Below are 6,445 nucleotides of genomic sequence, written 5' to 3'. Positions count from 1 at the left end.
ACTTCGCTCCCATGTGAAGGCTCCAGTATCACATACTGTACTCCCTGTGCACATAACCTGAGGAGAGAAAGAGGAATGGAGGTGGGGCTCCAAGGCCAGTGGAAGACATTTCCTGTAAAAACAGAAACATGTTTAGATGTAGTAAACTAACACAAACTATAATTCCAGACACACTAACTGGGTGAACTTTTTTAAACTAACCTAAATAACATCAGTGTCCCAGAAAGTCTTTGTAATAGTATGGTAATGTTGCTTTTGCACCACGCACCAGTGGGAGTTTTGGTTTACAAGAATGTGAAAGCAGTGCAACTTTGCATTAAGACTGGGCATGAATGGCCAACACAAAACTCCCGTTCTCATTTACTGCTTTTCTTACTCACCCAATCTCTTCATACGTAAATTCTTCCACCAACATCCACAACATAGATTAAATAAGATTAGTTGCAACTGCGGCTGAATTGTTGTCATTTTAATGAGGAAATGCCCCAACTATTTAACAGTGTGCTTCCAAAAACACACAAAAAAGTATTCTGTACTGTGCATTAGTAAATTACCTCACAATCGCAGTTTCTTTTGTACCGTATGTGGCTTGGCCTCATAAGTGTTAAATGAATCACTTATATACTTTCAGATTAAAATGAAACATTTACCTACTTTTTTTTTACAAACGAAATCAGTTTTTCATTCATATGTTCTCGAAAAGAGCTTTTATTAAAGAACTTGTTTTCAGTTCAAAGGTTGCATACGGTATATGTTTAACTCAGTTTAGAAAACGCTAATATATGTAATAGTATTTCTCACATGGCTGATTTTAGTCAAATAAATCTTCATCTTTAGACAAAAGTCAAGCAGTGCATTATTTATTTAAGGGCTTTAGTTAACCATTCTTCCTTCTTCATGAATCTAATGCCACCTGGTGGAGGTAAGCACCCACTGCAGTTTAACCATCAGATGAAGGTCAAAATGGGTGAATATGACAACAATAGCACGTCTGAACAAAAGGCAGCTCAGAATGTATATGTTCACTCAATGTCAGTTAAATGTACTATTTGTGGTTTCATATCTCTTTGTCTCATTTGTCTTCCCTATGTAAGTGAGGTCTTCCCCACAAATGCCACACATCAACACCTGAAGGTGTGTGTATCTTGCGTCTTATATGTGTGTATGTGAGTGCATGTGCATATCTAGGGCGATCTTTCCTATCTATTTTTACAGCTGGGCTGTGCAGCAGAGTGGTTAGGGTGATGTGCCGGTGGCGTGAAATGGGTGCTCTCAGGCCTCCACAAACAATGGCAGTCAATAGGCCAGGCTTTTCCACCACAATTTAACCGTTGCCCATCACGGCTGCCAAACCTCACAACCAGAAACACGCAGGAGAATGGTCTCATTGGGTTGTTGCCAAATCAACTCTGCAAATTTGAAGAAAGAGAGGCTTAAGCAATATCAAACATTTATATATTAATACATATAACATACATTATAAATTATATAAGCTAATTGGAGAAAAAGAGGGTATCTTCCAAAGATATGATCTTTAAAGTACAAATTCCCTCTTTGTTTTACTATTTGTTTGTGCATGAATGCACATTTGGACATATGAACATTGTATTGAGAAAGACTGTGAAACTATCTTTTAAATAAACGTTTATCTGAGACTCTTATGGCTAAAAATAAAATAAGCTATGTCTTAGGCAGCACAGATTGAGGTGATACAATGCAAAGATACAACTAGTTTGTCGCTGCTAGAGGTAGTAAAATAAACGCTTAAGACAATCTCACATAAGTCATGTTAGTTAATGGGCCAGCCGCCAACAGAAACCAAGCGCTGCAAACATTAGTAACGCTTCTTCTTATTTCAACACCTTTTAAATTCTTGGAACTGACCTATTGACAAAGACGTCACTAATTATATATAAAAAACTTTTCAAGGTCACATCTAGCTAAGATTCACATTCTTACCACAGCATCAGCAGGCAGTGAGAAAAACACAAGAGGAGGAGATAACAAGTTTAACTTCCTCATGTTTTCTTCAATTCAGAATGGAAATATGAACAAACTGCTAAACCTTAAACAGCTTAAAAACCGCAATGCCCTCCGCAGTAACTGAGAAACTACGTGCACAGTAACAAGTCATTTTGAAATCTTGATGGGCATACAGAGGAAGTCACCGTGCTGTGCTATAGAAATTGAGATATATTATTTAATTTCTTTCTATACTGTTAACTGACTGCTAACTTTTCAGGAAATGTCTATTTTAACTGCATCATAATTATCACTTTATACAAACCTTACACTCAACAATAAAAACCACAATTGGCAAGAACTACCGCAAAACAGACACATTGATTATCTCTCTGCAATTTATAGCACTGTCAAAATACAGGCCAAGTTTCCACTACATGTTTTACTTGTATGTTAAAGCATGTTTGTTCTCATCTTATTCTGTATCTCACAGGATCTCAGCAGGGCATGACCCTAAGGCCACTCCAGACTTCAGCTCGGTGAGTGTGGGAAGTTTTTCAATGCTGTTGTTTCTCAGGGGCCTACATCACTACTGTAAGGTTTTCATGTGGCACTAAACAAAAGTCACACTGCAGCTGACTATGAAGAGGTGATGCCCTCCGTGCTAGCTGAGGCTCAACTTCCTGTAAAAAGTGGTTAACTGCTCAGATGTGAGTTAAGGAGCAGGAATCAGGCCAGCAGACGTCAACCCCGACAATCACACAAATGGCCTCCTTTAAAGAGGGTGAAAAATAAATAGGGTTTTACATGACATACAAAACAGATATTAAATAGGTTACAATGAGGCCAAAACAAAGCGGCGATTCCAATGAATTAAACTTTCAGCACTGCAGCTTGTTGAAAGTAGAACATGGTGGGTTATGGGTGGGAGTGTATGTTTGTGTGTGAGGAGTGGGGGTGACATAACAACATCAAAGCTTACTGGAACAGACTGATTAAACCATGATGAGTCACCTCATCGTTGGTGACTTTCACTTGAAAACGTTGGTATCACTTTGTTCAGGTGAAATGTGTGGGTGCACTGAAACTTATCAGCAGTAATAAAACTGGTTAAGTAAGACTGTCAGGTACCGTGAAGGGCATATCTGGAAGACACATAAATGATGTTACGACAGTTTCTTTTTCTAACTTGTACTGCTGGCAGAAAACCCTATCAAATCATATCAAAAGCAACTGGACTATGCTAAAGCTAAAGAATATGTCCCCACATTCATGCACAGTGTTCTCTGCATAATTTTTGCTTAGATATTATCATTCATTGTAGATATTTTAAACAGAAAATGCAGGGTATAGTTAATAAAGTGCCAAATCAAATTTGTTTTATATTCAAATAAATGTACAGTGTATGGTTGCCAGCATGACAAGATGCATCAATTAAAGGATAAGTCTGGTGTTATTCTACATTTCTTAATTTAGCCAAATCCAAGGAAAGAGGCGTGTGTCTGCCACATGTCTCATGTAGCTGATGTTAGAAATAGCTCATTCATTGTTCCACAAATATCCATTGTTGTCCAATAACAAACAAAATGATAACTTGGCTGAACTAAAGAAAACTCAGCTCATATCAGCTTAAGGTAACATCATGCGCAGACAAGGAAGTCCTTCCCTCTTTCTCCACTGACAAACAACAACTCAAACGGGCCCTTCAGTCCACTGAAGAATCACCTTAGGCAGAACCGTAGGCTATTTCTCTCATGAGTCTCTCAGTCCATCACATCTAAAAATGTCTATTTACTTGTTTCAGTAAACATTGTCAGTACAAACGCGACCTAAAGCAACATTATGGGGAGACCGGGGGCAATCGTTACGCTTTTTACATTTTCCGACTACTTGAAATACACTAGTCATCTTTTGATACAAGAAACATATATAGGTGCACTAATTAATAATACAATTGATATATTTTCACTAATAAGGACAAGACTAAATGCAAGAATCCAGAGTGTTGGTGGGGGAAATTGTAAGTTATATTAACCCAATGTATCTCAATGTAAACGCCTACCTCAAAGTAATCACTTTACTGCTGTAGTATCTAATAATGTTACTTTTGTAGGCTATATGGTTAAAATTCTTTTTACGACGTCAGGCATCATAAGCATTAAAAAAACAAAATTTTTGCAGAAGACAAAGTCACATGACAGCCGCCATGTGACTTTCCCTGTACAACTTCACTGGCTGCACTCTCCACCAGTGATTGTGGCTGGGGTCTCCTATCTGTCATCCTGTGCCTGAATCTAAGCACAGTTCTGTAGAGAAAAAACATCTGCTAAATTCTCCGTTCTAATTTCATAAAATGGCTTCTTACAAGTGAAGAAAGCATTCACTTAGGTTTTGCTGGGTCTTACACAATCAAATCACTTTAATTTCACTACAGAGACACACATTATTTTATACAAATAATGTATGTTAATTGATGATCTATGTGTATAATACAACAAGCACATTTATTTTAACACCCTTTTAAACGTAGTTTTACACTTAATTTTAGTGAAAAATGTTCATTTTCTAACAGAAAAGTACATCAATGCAGATAAACAAATTGTTGACATTGGGCCACGTGGCCATGATAAAATCTCGTATGCTAGCTGGCAACACCTACATTAGCATCGGTTGTTCATGTTAATTTTTAATCAATAACCTAGAGATAAAATGTATGTAAGTTTCGCAGTCATCTTTAGAGAGCAGAAGAAAAATACTGTACATCCAAAAAGTAACTTTCATACCTCAAAATCAGTATTTTGTTGGAAACTTCTGCTGAGGTGAAATGATCTAGCTCCTTTTCCACAGGCAGAGAGAGAATCCTAAAGCGCATGTGCAGATTAAGTGTCATCACTCCAGCTTGTTTCTGAGTGGAGGAATTGAGTGTGTTACAACTGCCCCAGGTCTCCCCTACTTTTATGATAAAATAAGAGTTTCAAAATCATTTTGATGGTACACTGACTTGTAATAGGGAGAATGGCATCTCTGTCATTGCCACTCCAGGTCCACAGCTTCTGGTACTCCACCATATAGCATTGGAATCCTATCACGAGAACAGCGGTGACCAAGCAAGAGACCAAACAAGAGTAAATTTCTTTTCTCGTTAGCGTGAGGTAAAAAAGCTTAAATAATGTAAGACGCTGGCCTTCTTGCTGTTGGACTAGTAAGTAATAACATATTAGCTCACTCTGACATCAGAAACGTTACTGTAAGCGCTCTTGCGTCGGTTGCTGTCCCACCCAAGCTTCAAGCAACATTATGCAACTTTTGTAACATAAACTTACAGCTGGTGGAGCGTGGTGTTAAGGTGTTGATCAGCCAATTATTCATACGAGAGAAACAAACTGGACAGACTTTTATCAGCTGTGTGATTCCCTCTCAGACAGAAGTGTTGCCTAAACTACAGCTCCTGCATCACATATACTGCTCAAGATTATTCATCCACATACAGAGAGATCATCTGCAACATGCAGTCAGGATGTGGCAGTGGTAAACAGTATGCAGGGCCATTACATACCACAATTCTCTCTGAGCATGTTCATTTGAACAGTGACAATGAGCCATCCTTGCTGGGAGCAGATTCAGTCAGTAGGTTACTGTGCAGTACAGTTAATCAAAGCTGAATAACGTCTATCTTGACAATATATCAGTCCTGCATATATTAATAAACCATTAGCTGCATCATTTGACAGCTGTACTGGATGGTATATTGTTCATAAATACACCTTCTTGTGGTTGCTACAAGGTGGCATTAAGTCTGTTCCCTTCCTGTGAGTGTGTGTGTATATGTGTGTTTCATGTTTTTATATCCTAATGGGCACACTAACCAATGAGGACGGCTTTTTAAGGGTTAACAAACGTGTGTGTGTGTGTGTGTGTGTGTGTGTGTCTGTGTGACCAGCCCATTCTAATATGTGACCATGTTTATGTGCACTTTTGATTAAGGCCGTCAGACTAACCAGCAGCTAACAGTACAATCTGATATGTTACTACCTCTTTAAAAATCTGGAGACTTTTACTGAAAGACTAACCTGACTGTTGGAACATGGCGAACTGTGGCCACTGTGGTTACAGTGAGTCAGAAAGAAAGATCTGTTGGAGTTTTCTACAAACACAGAGCTGATAGCTGAGAGGACATCCCCCTCTTGATATGGACAGCCCCCACACTCAGCACACCACAACGAAATCTGCAGAAGAGTGATCTTGTACACTGTAGTGTGGTTTTACATTTAGTGCGGTCGTGCTGTGATGCATCTTCGTATGGTGCTTCTTCTATTTACCTGAACGGCTAAGTGGTGAGCAGGTTTGCAGCTGATCAAACAAATAATTATATGACTTTTTGGGCACAAGGTCAACCATACAGCTTCAGGTCAATCAGCATCTTAACAAGACTACTTTTCTGTAGCACCACTGGTGGCTTTGTGAGGCTGTAATGTTCATTAAA

Source organism: Micropterus salmoides, unplaced genomic scaffold (assembly GCF_014851395.1).
Source record: "Micropterus salmoides isolate LMB-PRFRI ecotype aquatic unplaced genomic scaffold, ASM1485139v1 Ms_hic_scaffold_13, whole genome shotgun sequence".
In the NCBI taxonomy this organism is placed as follows: domain Eukaryota; kingdom Metazoa; phylum Chordata; class Actinopteri; order Centrarchiformes; family Centrarchidae; genus Micropterus; species Micropterus salmoides.
Note: the sequence above shows the minus strand (reverse complement) of the source record.